The sequence below is a fragment of the Fistularia commersonii genome, chromosome 7, assembly GCF_037954325.1.
Source record: "Fistularia commersonii isolate RoL2024-O1a breed Wild chromosome 7, RoL_Fcom_v1.0, whole genome shotgun sequence".
NCBI classification, from domain to species: Eukaryota; Metazoa; Chordata; class Actinopteri; order Syngnathiformes; family Fistulariidae; genus Fistularia; species Fistularia commersonii.
Window position 1 is genome coordinate 11,720,903 of NC_141290.1, and position 18,509 is coordinate 11,739,411.

At 40.5% G+C, this 18,509-nt stretch overlaps 1 protein-coding gene and 1 long non-coding RNA gene across 2 annotated transcripts in view; one reads left to right on the top strand and one right to left on the bottom strand.

The window, feature by feature from the left end:
* The window catches only part of asic1b (acid-sensing (proton-gated) ion channel 1b), a 219,938-nt gene that overhangs the window by 84,308 nt on the left and 117,121 nt on the right, over positions 1-18,509 (top strand). The gene's annotated exons all lie outside the window — the stretch shown is intronic.
* On the bottom strand, positions 15,078-16,970 carry LOC147232760 (uncharacterized). Its single transcript, XR_015106324.1, has 3 exons — positions 16,956-16,970; positions 16,374-16,460; positions 15,078-15,134 (listed from the first exon to the last, which is right to left on the bottom strand). It is a non-coding gene; the product is annotated as an uncharacterized LOC147232760 (long non-coding RNA).

An 18,509-nucleotide genomic window follows, 5' to 3' on the forward strand; every position in this document is an offset into this window, starting at 1 on the left:
ACTAGACAGCACCAAAGCCGGTAATTCATGTTTGAATTGCAAGCGCATCAACGCGAAGAGACGAACTCTTCAAACAGACCAAGGATGACCTTATGAAACGGGGCTGTCAAAAGGGGTAGGGGGGGGCAAATTATCTTTATTTTGTTTTTGAAAAGGCCATCAGGAGAGCAATAATGATAGCTCACTTGTTGCGGCGATAATGACATTACAACACATCGGTAAAGGTCAGCCTGGTGTGATCCTTTCTGCCTCTTCCAAGTAAAGAGGTTTCAAGCTACACAAAACCCCGGCTATTTATCCTACGGAAAAATAAATAAAGAAAGAAATTTATCAAGCGCATTCACACCTTGTGCACTGGATTGCATTTATCCATTCATCGCTGCACAGACACGTGGCGGTGGGGCCGCCACACAAGGGGCTAACCAGGCCATCGGGAGCACTTCGGGTTTCAGTGTCTAGCCCGAGGTGTAGCCGGGAATTGAACCGTCAACCTTCCCGACGGAGGGAGGCATGTTTCCACCAAATGAGCCACAGCTGCAATTGAATCTGAAGATGTTAAAAACACCTTCTGTCTAATACCTGGATCCATCTAAGTGTGTAAGTGTGCCAGTCGTCAGACTAATTCCCTTAGACATTTTAAAAATCCACACCGTGAGCGGTCCTCTACCCTGCCTGGGGAAAATCTGATCTGAAGTACAAGCTTAGTGATTTAAGAAATGAGAGGCGGCTGGAAAAAAAATAACCCAAAATATTTATCCAAGAATTTTCCACTTAAATAAGAAAATACACTTATCAGACAAAAGGCTGAAAAAAATCCAACCATTTTCTTGCAGAGTATTAACTTCAAGTGTTTGTTTTGTCTCCCTCCCCAACTTTATTACTGCGTTATCCAGCTTAATGATCGTGATCCATTTCCCGACTGCAGGGGATTTCTGTCAAGTGGTCTTTAAATATTTAAATTACCCAAGGTCTTCCTGTTTCCCACTCTGAATGACAAGTGCAGGCTGCTGCCATCTGCTCGTCTGAGCAGATATATCCTCTCATCTCGGCACAGGACGTACCTGCTAGTTGGCTATCAGCTGTCTGCGCGCTCCACTGCTCTATTTTTACGGGCGTCTTGCGGCAGCGAGTTGTTAATTAGTCTTTGCCTTGAAGCAATGCAACCTTGCACGAGCTGAGGCCTTTCCCAAAACCCTTACATCAATAAAATCTACATCAAACCTCGGTAGAGGAAAGAGAACTCTGACATGCTAAGCTATGCCACTGTCACTCTTGGAGAAAAAAAAACAGCAATGTTTTTTAACCATTGCCAAAGAGTATTGACGGTGTCCTTGCAGTATGTGTAAATCAGCAGCTGTGAAGGGAATATAGACCAGAGATGCTGTTTCTTTTATGCATTGCAATTCATTTGCAAAAGGTTATTTTCTAAATACTGAAAAAGGCATACATTTCAAACAGTTATTGACATTATGGTGGCCTGCAGGAGCTGTATTTACCCATGCATGACTTGGTGTGTGTGTGTGTGTGTGCGAGTGTGTGTGTGTGCGCGCGCAGGGCTTTGCTTCAACTCGCTCCTGATGCAGCTTTCATGAGCGAACCGTTTGCTGAGTGGACGTGACACGTCAATGAAACTTATGTAGAAAAAGAAAAAAAATACGGCATTATTTTTGCATTCTGGCCTAATGAACAGGAAGGACTCCGCAAAAAAACATGTCCGCCAGCCATGCTGACCTATTCAGATCTTTAAAATAAATGAACAGCGAATTATTTTGTGCAAAAATTCTCGACTCATGGGCGGCACAGCGTTTTTTTTCTGCTGACATCTGCATGGGTTTCCCATGGGTTCTCCGGTTTCCTCCCGCTGTCCAAAACCGTGCAGTCAGTTCACAGGTGACCCTGAATTCAATCTAAACCTAAATCTTACAAGACAATAGATCATCCTGAGCGATACTGTTAATTCCTGCATTTCTCATCCTAACCAGATGTTTTACAGCCATCTTTCAAGAACATAAAAAATTATTGAAATGAGTCGCAGCCAGAGCTGAACGAAATCATTTATGGGCTTCCTTTCAGCCAATTTGCCATAAAAGTAACCCGCATCACATGTAAGTGTTCTCCTCTTTGTACCTCAAATAGCCTACCTACATTTCAGGCAGTGGAGCCGCGGTTTGGAAGCCACCTCTCTGGCACGTTCGGTAATTCTCCTGCTTGTCACTAATCCTCCCACCAGGCGCAATCATTTTCACATCGCACAGCAAATACCAGGCCGCGATTTAAAGACAACGCTTTTGGGAAATCGACGTGGCTGGTTATTGGCTTTGAGGGCACGGGGATGTGACATTTCCCTATGACTGTAAACCGAATGTCCCCGGGCGGTCTGTTTGTACACAGTGAGAGATCTCTGCGTGTTGGGCCCAGCACTTTTGAAAGCTGATGTGTATTTTCAACATCCTGATACTGTATAAGATAAAGAAGCCTTGCAGTGGACAAGGGGAGAAGAAGCACTCTCAGGCTAATTGTCATCACCAGTAAAAATTGTCAGCTTTATTTATATTGCAGTCCGAGCTCTTGCGATCAATAACTGCTTTCACACAGAAAAGTTTGAAGAAAACAGCCTGTAGAGCTGTCCAGCTTGAATTTGTGCTAAGGAATACTCCCCTCCAGGGGAACCTCTTAATTTTTCAGTGGCACATGTACTAAATGACCTGGGTAGGGACTGGTGCGACACAAACATTTTCAATATAAACCTTAAGGGGAGAACAACCATGGACAATCAAATAGATTTTTTTTGACATTTTATTGTACCTTATTAATGTCTTGCGGGAAATTCCACTGCATTTAACTATTATGGATGAACCATGAGCAGTTGGCTCATATGTATATATATATATATATATATATATATATATATATATATATATATACACACACACATATATCTAGATATATATATATATACACTGTATACATATACTGTATATATAATATATACTGTATATATAACATTATATATATAGTGATCTTGTAAGATTTAAATAAAACTTGTTAAAATATTTTTGTTGCTCTTTCTGCATGCGGCTGTAAAAGGATGGCAGCGCAAAGAGAGAGGACAGGATTTTTGTTTTGCTGCTATTTAAGTTTTTCTTAAATACAAGAAGGACTCAAGCAATCATTGAGTATTTTGCTTAAAAGTCGCTTTCAACTCAACGTCTCTTTTTTCAGAGTCCAAAATATTTCGCTGCATGCAGAAATGTAATTTAGTTTGCTCTGCAGCTGTTCATTGATTTAAAAAAATGCAATGCATATTTTGTTTATACATGGCATAAAGGCAAAAAAAAAGCTTTATGCCATGTTTATTCATTTTAAATTTCAAAAGGTAGCCGACCCATGCCCTAGACCAATGAGCCACACCAACCCTAGACGATTTGATTGTTATAGCTGTTAGCCACTTTTGGACAGAATAAAGGGAGTTTGGCCTCCCTCCGAACTTGAATTTAGTTCCATGAACTAACCTCCTCCTGGGGAACTTTTCAGTTTTTGCATTTGCACAGGCAGTATTCACAGTATTCATGTTCTGCACGGCTGGACTAAGAACCACGGACTTTGGAATGGGTTGAAATGTGTTTTTAATGTTCGGTTCCAAGGACAATCGCCCTACCCCCTGTGCCACGCCGCCCTTGGTTTTTAGTATTTTTATTCTTTGCTGTGTAAAATCCCCGCCGTTAGCTAACTCAACCGTACTCATATTGGCCGAATTGTATATGTTGCACTGTGAGCCTTGGAAACCCATTCATGGTGTAGCAGGCTGGAAGAGGTCAGATCTCTTTGTCGGTCTGTTTCTCACTGGTTCTTTCCATTTTGTCACAGAAAGTCGTGCAAAAACATCTGACAGGTGACTGCAATCATTTTGACAATGGCGCTCCACGGTCCACAAGATGTAGTTGTACCAATGACCAAGCACCTATATGAGTTCCTACAGAACCTCAAAAAGTCCCTGCCTTGGAGTAAGAGCTAATTAAGTTCCAGGAACTGAGATCCCTGGTTCCTATGCTGTCTAAAAGCACAGAAAAACAGTGTTCCTCCAGTGTGAAAAGGTCTAATACCGCAGCTGCTAATATTTTACAGAAGGGGTAAATTGTGACGACGCTCGAAGGCAGAGTTTCAGCCGCCCCGCTGTGACAATTGTGTTCTCCTTCTGCACCATCCAATCTGGCCGTCTGAGGTTCGGTCCTCGTATATCACTGATGGTGCACTAATGCTCCTGGAGACTCTGCAGTAGATCACGACTGGTTTAGACACTGTGCTGACAGGGTCTGAGTGGATGGCTTAAAGGAATGGCCCAGTTCCATCTTTGTATACCTCGGCTGAAGGTTTATCGTAGCACATCCTCAAGCTAAGCTACAAGGTGAACCAGCTGGCTGTCATACACTTTGGCATCTACATGTTATTTTTTTTATATTTTATATATCTATATAAAATTCTTTTTCTTTTAAATTTGATTCCACCGACTAATGTCGCAATAAGTCACCGGGAATCACCTGTGATTTTACGCTTGATATGGAAATCCCCCACCAAACGTGTTTTCGCCCATGAAAGAAGCCTGCTACTGATCGTGTGATCAAAGCGAAACCGATTTGTTCACGTGATCGGGTTCCATCACAAGCCTGACAAGTGACTGCATTCGTGCCTCACATTTTTAAATTTATCTATTTGTGAGGGAGAAAAAAAAAGTCCAGCGTTCCAAGTGAACAGACTGGGGAAACAGAGTGGGGAAACCACTTAAACTATTAGGAAGACAAACAGAAATGATCTTTTGGCTTCAGGGAGATAAAATTGGAAAGAGAAGAAATTGCTCTTGTAGCCTCATATTTTATACTTAAAGGTAGAAGGAGAGAATTTCTCTGCTCTCTCTTGCTTTTAAATCAAGTATATTGCAGGTCATTCTCCCTGCTACTTGTTTCTTTTCCACATTAACCCATATCCAACCAGGTATACTATTACTCTGCAACTCACTTAGTTACAAAATAGCGGTAGTCAAAAAGCAGCTATAAACTTTGACTTCGCAATTCATCCTTTGCCCACTCCCGTCTCTTTGTTTACCCTTTCCAAATTCCTCGACCGGCATGCAAGTCTGTCACTTCTGGAAAAAAGGGCCCCCCTGCCTCACGTCAACACTATTTGACTAGAAGTGAAAATTATCAAGATTTTTCATGTGCGGGTCGAGCAAGTTACGTCAACCGAAACTGTCAAATAAGATGCGAATCAGTTAATCACAATACAGTGATTACCCATTTCACGAGAATCTGATGATGCAGTGTGCAGTATTTTACAAAACTGGAATGGGACCAGGAGGCTTCTTACTGTGAGGGGGACACCGCTGAGGGAAATCTGTTCATAACAATAGTTGTTTTGAATCATAATACCAATCTGGCATAGAAGCTCAGCAACATACGGTGACAGGAATTATCCAAAATAGTTTGTTTTTCCAGTCCGTGCTAATCATTCCAACCCCATTTCTCTTCTTCGTCTTGTAAAGTTTTTTTAAATACAAGAAAGAAAGTTGGAGGGTTTAGCAGGTAACCATGTCCCGTGGCACTGGCTTTTGCTTTTGCTTAAGGGCTATCATTTAGCACGACAGAATGAAATAAGGGTGGAAAAAAAGGGTGTTGCATTGTGTGAGGGAGCCTTATTCATATCGCTTTTAATTGAAGTTTTCAACAGCAGTTGTAACATAACACCACCCCAGTGTGCAGCCACCATAAAATTATAGATTCTCAGATCAGATCTCAGAGGGGAGGTGATGTAAAAGTTGAAACAGTTGGACAAACAATTGTGTATTTTTTTTTTTTTTATTCGGTATAAAGGGTGGTGGAAATGGCCTTGAGGAAAAAGTCTAAGCTGCTATGTTGATGTAAAACAAGTGCTTGTACCTTTTTAGTGGCTGCTATTTTGCTCTTTAAGTAAAGTTTTGCCTAAAGTTTTAGCAGCTTACATCCTGCGAGCTGTATGTTCAAACAAAAAAAAAAAACCATCAACTGTCGTGATTAACAGGAGAATGAATGCCCTCTGGAAAGAAGCCTGGAACTCCCACTCAGCATGGTAGACTGCTGTGTTTTATTATGTAATGTCTTGGAAGATCCGAAAGCTGTGTAATCCCTGTTTCTGTAAATGTCTCTTCATTTCTTATTCATGTTCGGCGTAGGTACACGCAAAAGTAGACCGCTCGGCCTCTTCGGAGATTGTGCTGCAGGTGGGAATGACAGCGCTGTCGAGACGGTGATGTACTCACAACTTTGCACCGACTCGCGATCAGTTCCAACACGGAATGGAAGAATTGAGAGGCCAGACAAACTGCCTCCCCTTCTGCCCCGACCCGACCTTTTTAGCCCAAACTATTCAAAATAATTGGAAATGTGCTTAAGTGCTGTGTAATGGGTATTTAGAGTTGTCTCTGTGCATTTTGCTTGCACTAAGTTTGTATGCAGATGCAGTGCAGGAACTGATTTTATTTTTATTTTTTAAATGTATTCATTTGACATTTCCTCTGGCCAGCAGGAATGTATAAATGTAGAGTATATATTTATATATAGTTATATTATCAATTGCAATGGATTGGAAATGTCACAGTGCTACACATCGATTTATTTGGAAATCTGCTGCAACTTGGAAGAAGTCACTCATTTATATGAGTCAGATTTGTATCATCCAAATTTTGTTGATAGAAATGTAGCAGATGTTTGAGTATATTGAATAACTGACGTTTGTGACTTCAAGGAAGTGACATCTTATGTCTGAAACTGACCAATGAGAAACCAGCTTTGATCCTCACAGAGATGCTATGTTAGGAATTGGTCTTTTTTAACCTAAGAGAAAATGCATCACAGAGAACAAATGTTTTACTTTACAGCAAAAACCTGCTTGTACCGCCATGCGCCCCCATCCTTCACTTTGAACACTGCACTCTTAACTCTTTTGGACATCTATTTTCTTTTCTTGGCATTGTCCCGCAGCTGAAGCCAAGGACAAAGAATTGATAGCTTCAGTCACATTCTGTCACTGTATGTATTTCATTTTGTTTGTCCGCTTGTAGACACCAGATCTGTCTGACTCGACTTCCCCGACCGCCTTTTTATTTTGTCGTGTATTTCAGGGCTAGATTTTGATCTAATTTAACAGAAAACATCAAATCTTTGATGTAATTGATGGACAGTCACAAGGGGAAGAGGGCTCTTAGGTGATGTGCAAAACATTTAGCGTCCCTTCTAATTTCCGAAGATGAAAATCCCAACAGAAATGAATGCCTCGGTGCTCTCAGGAATCTTTCAATAATTATTAATTATAGGGTGACACTTTGCACCCATAAATGGAATATAAGTAATTCAAATGGAAATCCCAGGTCAATGGGGGCTCATCAACTGGCGTAAATAGCAGCTGGTGTGATCGCACGCTCAATGATCTGGAATTATGAAATTCAATCATACCAGTGCAAAGCTTTTAAAGCTGATGAAATGATGAAATGTATATGTTTTTTTTTTTTTAAGCTGCAAAAACCTGGCATTATTCTACATCCAGCCCATGGTTGTCGATTCTTGTCAGCCTGCCGTCTTGCCCTCTTGCGCTGATGTACTTGCAACACGTCTGCTTCTCCTTATCAAATGTCTCAGAGCTCAGACCTAATGTGAGCAGAAGTGCGGGGTCGTATTGCAAAAGTATTACAGCTAATGCTCCAATGTGGGAAATGATAGATGTACTTTTAAAGGTAAACTGCATTTTGCGGTATGATCAGCAAAACTCAGCAAGCACTATTTATCTAGAGTAACTTGAATTGGACTTCTGTGAACCGCCGTCTGCCCAAGATATGTGTGATCACGTGTGAATACATGGAAAACCTCCTCTGTGTCATTACCGATGGTCTATTCAATTAGTCGAGTCCCTTAACGTGAATTAGGTTCCCTCTATCTGACTGGCTCTCAGCTAAAAAGCTTTTCATAAGTGATAAAGTAAATGCATAGCACAGAAATAATGGCCTGTGCAGGGCTCTATAGGATATATTTGTGTGTGTGTGTAGAGAAAGAGATAAACCATGTAGAGAAAAACACCAAATATATATATGCTGTAGCAAGTCAGGAATATTGGGGTTTATGTCGATGCTTAATTTCTGTGTGATTTTGGGGTTGCTGGGAATTTTGTTGGTGTGGTTTTGGGTGCAATGAATTCTGTTTTTTTTTTTTTTACCTGAAATTTAATGGGAACAGTTAGTTGTATTGCAGGCTTCTGTGGCGTGGCAAACAACAGCTATTGCTCATAAAATAGACATTTTACATTTTACCATGACTAAAACGCGACACAATATATATATATATATATATATATATATACACACACAGTCCTGTATATACATGCGTATATATATTTGTATATAATTGCGTATATATATAAATATATATATACGCATGTATAAACAAACGACTTCTCAGGAAATTAGAATATTGTGATAAAGTTCTTTATCTTCTGTAATGCAATTAAAAAAACAAAAAAATACTTTTTCATGATATTCTAATAGAGATTCTAATTCTAATTGAGATAGGATTTTTGAGTTTTCTTAAGATGTAAGCCATAATCAGCATAGTTGTTTTTGTAATTGCATTACAGAAGATAAAGAACTTTATCACAATAGTCTAATGTTCTGAGACAGTCCTGGATATATAGATTTATATATGTATTACTTGCAGTCTGCATCTGTCACTTAAAGCCAAGTTAATTCAACTCAACATGGAAAGTCGCCATGGAACAAAGTTTGATCGGCATATCGCGGCACCTTAAACTGCTAGCGGTTGACACGCCGCTCGGGAGACCAGCACATCGCAAGATAATTAACCGGGCTGAGCGCTGCTGCTTGTCACCGAAAGATAACCGTGGAGAAGACAAACATCGCGAGCAGACTTCGCTGAAAAAACAAGCCATCTAAGTCGTTTGTGCAACGACTCCAGCGAATCGCAGAAAAACAAGAGAGACACAGATCAAAGAGTGGATACGAAAGCTGCTGTTCGCGGGAGCTTGACGTCCATGATGTTTACTTACTGTTTCAGAAGGCCCCCCTCACAGGTTTTCCTTTCAACAATTTTTTTTAATTTTTCTTTTCTCTTTCTAGCCTCTTCGCCCCAGCGATCGAGAAATTCAGCTTTGTTTGGAACGCATTAGCGACCTTTACGCCTTGCATCATTAGACAATTTACACTCAGCATCTTCTCACTGACTTACAAGGGAGGGTTTTTTTCCCCAAGATTTCTCTTGTATATCCATCTAAAGTGGGGACGGGTCACACTTGTGCACGCTCAGCTCAAACGGTGGATTTGCAGCGCAAATCCACGAGGTTCACCCGGCATGACGGTGAAAAAAAAACCCAGAGAATATTAGAAAGTAAGTTCATTATCAAGTACCATATGATGGGAGGAAAGCTGCGAGGCAGGAAGGATGGCAAAGCAAAAATGATAAGGAGAGCGAGGACAGAAGGTGTTTACAGAGTAGTGGCGTGGAGAATCGATCAGAGAAAAGGAAAGAAAGTTCTGGATCTGAAGTCTAAAGAGAGAGACGTAAAGACAGAGCGAGGATGAAAGAGTTGAGTGAAAATAAAGTAAAGTTGTGGAGATAGCAGGTGAGGAGGAGAAGGAGGCGGCCCGGGATGAAAATGTGTCGAGAAGAAAAGGAGCGAAGAAAGCGGGAGAAGAAAGAAGAGGTGCCAGGATTAGATGTGAGAGAATAAGATATTATCCATTCAATCTTCTGTGAATCTTAGATTTATGATCTAAGGTCTTAAATCTCTCCTTTTTTTCTTATTTTTCCGTTTTTATTTGAGGATATTTTAAGAAGGGGGATCTTGGGCTCGTAAAAAGTTTCAGTAAGCGCAGAAAAGCAATAGGTGGCAGCCACGAGCCTGCATTCATCAGGCCGTGCAATATTTAATGCAATTCAAAAAAATGATCTTCTGTTGCTACAATATTATTACAACGAGTTTAGTATTTTTGTCACTTTGAAATCTCCAAAGATTTTTTTTTTTTTTTGTGATTTAATTTTTCCCTGTTGCTACAATATTATTACAATTAGTTTTGTATTTTTGTCACTTTGAAATCTCCAAAGATTTTATTTTTTTTTTTCCCTTCAGACAACCGCTCCCAACCCAAATGACAATCACACACACTGGAATTTGCACTAAATCCGCCCTTTATCCACAATATCTAACTATTATCTACTTTAATGCTGCTATCATCTATTTTTGTCTATCCTTATTTTCCCATGTACCTACTTTGTTTATTAAAAATTTTTGTGCTTGCTTCTTATGTGTGCCTCTAGCCAGGAGTCCTTAAAAAGATTTTGCGATCATGAGAATGGGAAGCACGGTCACACACACACACACACCCAAACACACACACACTTTAAATCTATTTGTTTATTGATTGATTTTTAATAATAATTAATAATAATAATAACAATGTAATTTTTTTATAACAATTCATTTATTTAATATTTGGATTGGAAAAAGTTCCAGGAAGCACCAAAGAATTATGCTCCCCTCCCGTCTCCGTCACCTGACCATATAGGCCTTTGAAAAAAATGAATTCCTGTGTTCAGGAAAGCGTGAAAGTGGGAGCGGGACAAGAGGTTTCATTAAGCCCGACTTTAGAGCCCATTGTACTTCTGAACCCCCCCCAATCTGGTTTGAACTGCGGCTGAACCCCCCCCAAGCCGATTCAAGACGGAGGACAGAGCACTCGGCTGATGTTCGGGAAGATTATCGGGTACTTGAATGACGTTTGTCATTCCCCGGCAACTTCTACGTAGCGAGTCAGCAATTTTTCATGACTTTACTTTCAAAGGTATTACTCCGCCTGAGCACCAATCCACTTGAAGTGCTCCGATCATGTCCATCCGTCATTTTTCAGATTGAAAGAAATGACTCTTGCACCGCCTTGCCTTTTCGTGATGATCATATATGCACTTATTATTACTATTTAAGTGTGTCCTATGCATTATTTGACACAAATTTGAAGTACTTGTCTCTAAGTGACCAGAAGAACTTTTGACTCACATATGGAAGAACCCACTATTTAAGCACTGAAGCACATCAGTTAATGTCTTTTATTTCCATCAGATTTATAAAGCCACATACTGTAATTTTCGGACTATAAGCTGCTACTTTCTTCACACACTTTGCACACTGCGGCTTAAACAATAATGCAGCTAATTTATGGATATTTTTTTAATTCATGCCGCCTAAACATTTCCTCGTCACATTGGACCAGTGAAATTACCGTTTAAATTCTGAGGCTATTGAATTCCAACACTGAAGAAGACAACTTTAATGGTTTTAGTGCACAGAAGGACGACAAAGGTAGCGATCAGCTGGAGCAGGACAAAGCCGAATAGAAAATTGATGGACTTTTCCTCGTGTTATTTATTATTAACCTTTTTCGTCGGCAACGGTACAGGCACTGTTCGAAAAAAAAAACATTTCCAATAGGTATTTGTGGATGTATTTAATTAAAAGTAAACAAAAAAGTGTTTCTGCGTAAGATCTTTCTGTGTAAATATCTCTTCTAGACAAGTGTGGCCTATATATGTTCACATATATGTATTTATTTATTTTTAGCTGGTGCTGCTTATATTCAGACACGCTTAATAGTCCACAAATTGAATTATATTTTTCCATTATTTTTACATAAAAACACAGATTTGACACAAGTGATGGGTCACACATGAAGATGACAGTGTGAGACCGGCTGACATCACAGTGTGCATGACTCGTATGTCTCCATACGACGTATGAATCAGAGAAATAATGATTCTATGTCTCCATATGACTAATGGATGAGAGGTTGGGGGTTGCATTCCTCTATATGACGTGTTTGTTTCTCTTCAAATGAATGGGTGAGTGAAATGGTTGTACAGTAGAACATACAAACATAATCGATTTTCTGGCTCCGTTCAGATACCAAAATTTCACAAACAAAATCAATTTTTCCCCATTACAATCATTAGAAATCCCATCTATCTGTTCTCCAGCCCCAACAAACATACTGTTAACTTTTGAGACTTTTTAATGATTTTATTTGTGGCAAAAATACAGAAAGGAATTGAAGATAATCTCAATTATTTCTGTGTTGAAAGCTTCTTTGAAGAGAGTCAATGTTTTAGACGTCAGGTGGTTGGGGGGCAGTGAGATGATTATCAATATCCAGAGGGACAAGGTAATGGATGGCCTTAAATGTATGTAGTAGCGTCAGTAAATCACAAGTTGTCAATCTAGGTCAGGAGTTGGCAGCCTTTACCACTCAAAGAGCCATTTGGACCCATTTCCCCACAGTAAAGAAAACACCGGGAGCCACACAGCTTTTTTGAGATTTAAAATGAATTAACACTGCAAATAGCGGCAAATATGCTATGTATCAACAAAATATGCGTTGTATTTTTTTTAAAATCAATGAACAACGAAATTACATTTCTGCTTGCAGCAAAAACATTTTGAAAATTTTATCATATTTTGAAGCCAAGTACTCAATGTCTTCTTGAGTCCCTCATGTATTCATGAAAAAAAAAAAAAAAAAAAGCCAAATTTTAATTATCCACTAGCAGCAAATCAACAATGCCATCCTGGCACATCCAGTCAATTATTAAGAGCGACAAAAATATTTTAACATGTTTTATTTAGATGTTAGAAGATAGCAATGATCTTTAAACCTAAAATTACATTTTAGAAATGAATGCATTTTAATTCAATACTTATTAATTATTTTCAAAAGTCACAGGGAGCTGCATCAGAGGCATCCAAGAGCCACATGAGCGGCGGGTTGCCGACCCCTGGGCCAGGATGACGTTGCCACACCTCAGGGTGCGACGTGGAGAAGAACTCAGTAATTCGTAATTTCCTCCGTTGTCATAATTCCATAACCGCAGTTGAGCCACAGAAACCATAACTATGATGGACATCTTGGAACAACTCAGACAACCATCATGCATGATGAATCACAGTGCCGTTGTTTGGTATATATTGAAAAATTTGATGCGTAATATAAGATAGAAAAGGGATTGGTATGACTGTTTGAGAACCAAAATGTTCCCAAACCATTTTTTCTCTTGCCTTGAATTATTTCTGTTCTTGCCTTAAATTTGACAACAGCAGCATTTATACTTGTTGTTTACTTCACTACATCAGCCTGCAAAAGTAAAGCCTTCTTGCTTATGAGACTCTTCTTAACGTTAACTCCAGCAAGCTGTCTTTCATCAATCAAAATTAACAATAACCTTTTTTCTCGTAGAAAAGCTTTGCTTTGTTAACGTAGACACCCATTTAGCCACCTAAGCCATCTTTGGCACATCTTGTTTTTGAGGATTGTACAAATGGTTGATTTAGCCCTGTCATAGTTCTCGGTGAGATCTGTAACACCTATTATTTCCTTCTTCGGATTGACTGTAATTCTTAACTTTTTCTTGACATCACCAGTGTTTTAAACTTTTTTTTGGAGCTAACCTCCTGAAAAAAGCGGAAAAACAGCCTGAGAGTTTTTGTATTTATGTGTTGAGGCTTTTTCGCAAGTCCATTTAAAATTTTATCAAAAATTATGTTTGTAGGCTTTTTTAAACTGAGGTTTGATTCTATATTTTTACATTTATGGTCCATAAGCTGCAATCCAAACTCCTTCTGATATCAGAAAAGAGACAAAAAAAAGGAGGGAAAACAGGGCTTGTCTTAAGGAATTAAGAAAATCGAGGACAATCATTCCTCAGGGAGTCTCACTGCAGAAAGGACAGCTGGTTCTGACGGCTCCATCAGCTGTGACCCGGTCCAGAGCTTGTCTGGTTTGGGCAGGTTGAGCTCAAGCATCACTGACATTTCACATTTTTTGCATCTTTTTTTTTTTATGTGAACCTCCATCACTCATGATCTCGTAATATCATATCATATCATATCATATTATTGGCGCAAGGACTGGTGAGGTCAATAGGCTCAACAAGCTGGTGAGGAAAGTCCGCTTGATGGTGGGACTGAACTTGGACAATCTTGAATCGGTGGCAGTAGGGGGGGGTGACCTCGACAATCCTTCCCACCCCCTGCATGACAAGCTGTGGCTGATGGGCAGCTCATTCAGGTTATCCCACCCCGGTGCAGAACTGAACGCTTCAGACGCTCCTTTGTGCCCACGGCCATCAGACTGTACAACAACATTCAGGACAGCACACAACTCTGATGGGCCGGAGGTGCATCTGGGCTACCACTATCTCAAAATCTCACTCATTCACACTTCTGTTGTTTTTTTTTTTTCCTTGTTGTTGTCACTCCATTCTCACCCTGCTTATCCTATTATTTCCTTGTTGTTGTTGTTTCTTGTTGTTTTTTTTTTTTAATCTATTTTCATCCTTGCTGCTGTTGTTGTCAATTGTTTCTTCTATTAAGATGTCTCTTCTATTTTATATTTACATTCATATTTATTGATATGGTTATTGTTGCGCTGCTGTGACAACAATTTTCCCCTATGGGGATCAACGAAGTACTATCTTATCTTATCTTATCTTATCTTATCTTATCTTATCTTATCTTATCTTATCTTATCTTGCGTCATGCATATCTGGACTCCATCCTATCCTTCAAATTAATTAGGCCTGATGCTTACCTTCGTGTAAAGACCTTCCATTATTAATACTGAGAAATTTCCCCAAGCTGCCCACTATCACATGAATGCAACATTCCCTCTGGCCCCTTCTAGGAGCAGTGCAGCTTCCTCATGTGACAGTGAGAGCAATAACACTGCTATTTCATCTTTTATATTCAAGTCCTTTGCAACACACGAGCATCATGGGAAAACCAAAGAGGCCCCTGAGATGTGTTTGTTTTGATTTATTTTGTTTCTAGACACTAATCCATTCCCATGTGTAACCGAGCAACACGGTCTCATTTTAACAATTGTGACTCAAAGGGAGCTGCAGTCAATAGAGGCGGACGACCAAAGGGCAGCGAGTCGTCTCCCCGCTCTAATCAGCATCTTAACCTTCAGCGTATCTGCAGGCCTGACAAGCTCACCTGGATGCCTGACAGGATGTTAACTCCAACTCGCCCTGCAGATATCCTCCGGTGTGACCGCCCTGCAGATAACACACAGGAGGGTGGGATGAAGATCAATATTTAAATTGTACTCCTGTCTCCATATTCCAAAATTCATTTCAAAATTCCTTTATCGTTTATTATTTTTTTCATGTCACATCTATAATCTTATCTATCTGACTTGATGGAGCCATACATGCCTGGATGTGCACTGCTACTCCCAGGGTTCTAGCCTTTTGTATGTCCACAAGGACCATAAATAGACTGTAGACTCGGTCTGCCTCCTGACTGAAGGACGTCACGTAACTGTTGCGTTTTAACGGTGTATTGCAAAGTGGTCATACATGTCTGTAAAGTGGTCATACATGTCTGTAAACCCTAGTGTGGCTTTTTGGAATTATTTTAATTTTTTTATTTTATTTTATTTCATTTTATTTTTGTTGTGCACTAATGATACAAATTGAAATAGCCCAACCTGTACAAAAAATGTATCTTTATTAAATGAAAGCAGATATTATTAGCCAAATCATATCATTTTTTGTCCCTGGGAATGTAAATGCAGCGCCCCTGAGCTAAGATGGGTGACCCCATAGTGGATATCAGAAAGCGATACAAATGGAGGAGTACCTTCGGAGTTAAACATTTCAGGGGAAAACTTGTGTCATGGGTAAAGTAATCTGATAATCTCCTTTTGAGTTCACATTTTCCAATGCACTGATAAGAATCATACCCTGTAATAGTTTTTATGACACCTCTATCTGTTGTTATATATAAACTGCTGATTTTATCATTTGCTGCTCTTAAATACACAGGCCAGCTCGCCCAGCAGGGCCTCTGATCACTCATTTCGGTTTTTAACTTATTACACGAGATGCTTTTAAACGGAAGGCGTCTTTTTCCAGGTGACAATGTTTGTATTGGCCGTGCTTGTCAAAAGCACCTCCTGTAGACTTTTCCTCATCCTTAGATTCCCACCGGTGTCTTTTCCAGCTCATTTTGTTTACTTGGCTTCCAATCCAACGGCAAATATGAGCCGTAACCGGCGGCCCCTGTCGATCTGTCTCCTCTTCTACGCATCCGAATCGCAACCCACAGCGGGAGCACGCCAATTCGCACTTCAAACGACTTTTAATATTCTCTGTTTGCATGATTATCATCTTATTCGCCCGGCCATGTTTTTCAGTATAATGAAATCCCACTTCCCTGGGTCCAGCAGTGTGTGTGCCCTTGGGGTTCTCCTTTTGTTAACCGCTGAGAACAGAACCACGACAAAGACTCACACACTCGAGGTCCCGCCGTTTTCTCCTTGAAGAAAAACGCGATATTCCTCCCTGGCTTTTAGTCGTCCTCTCTTTCTTCCCACCAACCTCCAATGGTCGACCGGAAAAAAAAAAAAAAAAAAAAAAAGGAATTAAATTCATCCCAACTCACTTCGCCTTCATGTTTCTGCTCGACTTCCCTCACAATCCCCCCCCCCTCTGCACGGAATGGACGAGTGCCATTGGATTTCTCTGGGTCATATTGTCCTCGCGTTCACGGAAGACGGTATTTAATGAGCTCCGCGTCCATGGCTTCCAGCCCGAGGCTGTCCACCACTGACCCGCTGGCATTTACTTCTCTGCCTTTCCCCGTCTCACTCCTCCATCCTCTGAAGTCTGTATCCCTCTCGCCAAAAAAAAAAAAAAAGGCAATTTTTCTGTTTTCCGTTACGAATGGCGTGAATTTTTTAAAAGTCCAGCGGGCACATAAAGGGAGAGGCATTTACTTTTCTTTTGGAAAAAGAAAGTTCTTTCCCGGAATGTACAGCAATCAAGTTATTGTTTCACCAAACAGCGGGAAGCAACTAAAAGCTAACAAAGTACCTTGCAGGTTTTGTAGCACTCAGATGATCCGCAGGGTCGGGACGGCCGGCCGGACGCCCAGACATTTGATCTTTAGACTCCACCACATCAGACCGGGAGACAGTGGTGGGTTGATGAGAACACTGACCTTTCCCAGCATTGTCTTTCACAACAAGCTTCAATCACGGCCGAGCGGGAGACACAGCTCGGTCATCGGCCGCGGTGGAGGCTGATGACCGTTTCACCCATCGCTGTGCAGCGCAATTGCAATTTTTATCTGCGCTTTGTGTTTTTTTTGTAATCCTGGTGAAACTAATATTCGCACGTCCCCAAGGTCAAGCTGTATTGTTTGGCCCAAAAAAAAAAACAGCACATCATTTATCGGGCTTTCTTTTTATCCCACTGTTGATTACTTTTACTGAAATACTACCACTCATGGTCCTTCAGGTTTCCTCCTTCCAAGTAACAATTTCACCTCTGCTTTGCTGGTAAAATTTAGCCCTATCATTTTATGTTTTTTTTTTTTTTCTAATGTGCCTATTTGTTTGGCTTTCCTATTTCTTGGTCCTGCACCGGCGAGGAAAAGTCAGAGTGGCATGCAGTATTACCTTTTTTTTTTATTACCATCATATTCTGTCAGTGTGATCAAGCGCCATATGCCGGAGATGCCTCCGTCTCAGTCTGTCACTCCCTCAGTATCTCTTGTGCAAAACGCGAGACGCCCACAGAAGAAAACCGCCAAACCCTGTTTCTCCTCCTCCTCTTCGCATATGGCAGATCTTTTTTTATTCAGCGTTGCAGTGGCTCCCACTCGCTGGCTGGTCGCTCTGCATGCTTTGAAGGTTGCGAGGCCGTCGCCCCGGTAAACAAAAAGTGCAAATGCACCAGGTGGCCGAGTTGCGCGCACGGATCGAAGGTAGACTCTCTCGTATCCGCCAGAGTTGTCAAAATGATCAAATGTGGGTCACACTGGCATCATATATTTTTTAGTATTTTGCAGATATTTCAAAAAGAAGTTTCTAGCGCCACTTTTTGAAGCGAATGTGTGGATTGAAAATCGATGAACAATAACCATAGTAGATTACATTTACCACTTATGTATCAAAATTTACTTTTACATTTTTGTTCCTAGTAAACATCTCTGTTTTTCAACTTATATTCCCTCTGATGGCTTGTTTCTGTGACATTTCCATCAGACTGTGATAGATAAGCATTACTTTTCTGCAGTGGAAGGGTGTTCTGATTGGACCAGCTCCGGCCCACCAGCCCCCAGGGTGTGTTTTGAGTTTCTCCTCTTCCTCTCGTAGAACGCACAGCATGCGAGTTGGGTTAATTAAAAAACCTGACAGGCGTCAGTTTGAGCGGGAAAAGGTCGTCTATCTCTATCTGCCAACCCCTGCGATTCACAGGGGATCCGTACAAAGACTTATCCCGCTGCAGAGCGGTCGATTTTCCTTTATAGCATGAATATGAATCAGCATATGCATATTTTATACATTACGGTACTGGGCTAGTGTCATTTGCGTAGTATTTTTAAGGTGATCATAGTTTTACTCTAGCATCTGCAATGTATAT